This window comes from Capsicum annuum, chromosome 7, assembly GCF_002878395.1.
Source record: "Capsicum annuum cultivar UCD-10X-F1 chromosome 7, UCD10Xv1.1, whole genome shotgun sequence".
Taxonomy (NCBI): Eukaryota; Viridiplantae; Streptophyta; class Magnoliopsida; order Solanales; family Solanaceae; genus Capsicum; species Capsicum annuum.
The window spans coordinates 8,710,164-8,710,797 of record NC_061117.1 but is presented as its reverse complement, the minus strand read 5'-3'; positions in this window follow the sequence as shown (position 1 = coordinate 8,710,797).

Genomic DNA, 634 nt, shown 5'->3' with positions numbered 1-634 from the left:
CTAGTAAAAAGTGAAGAAATAAAATCTAATAGTAATATATGCCCAGATCTACCAAGGAGTCTAATAAACATTAAAGATACGGCAGAAAAAGAAATAATAATAGGAGTCAGAAAAATAAAAATAGAATTTGAAATAAAGGAAGAAATGCAAAAATCAGACATAATATTAGAAATAAAATGGTTATAACAAGTAAAACCATACAATATTGAACATACACAATTATCTATAACATATAATAAAGAAAAATTATTAATAAAAAGAGCTTTGACATGATATGAAAATATATGTACTTGTAAAAATAATAGTAGAAGGATATTATAATAGGTATTATACACCTATGATAGATACAGGAGCAGAAACAAACTTATGTAGATACAACTATTTACCAGAAAGTAAATGAGATTAATTAAAAACACCAATAGTAATCAAAAGATTTAATAATGAAGGAAGTTTAATTACATATAAAGCTAAAAATGTAAAAATACAGATATGGGATAAAATAATAACACTAGAAGAAATCTATAATTATGAACTAACATCAAAAGATATGCTTTTAGGAATGCCATTTTTAGATAAATTATACCCACATATAATAACTAAAATAGATTGGTGGTTTACAACATCATGTAAACAA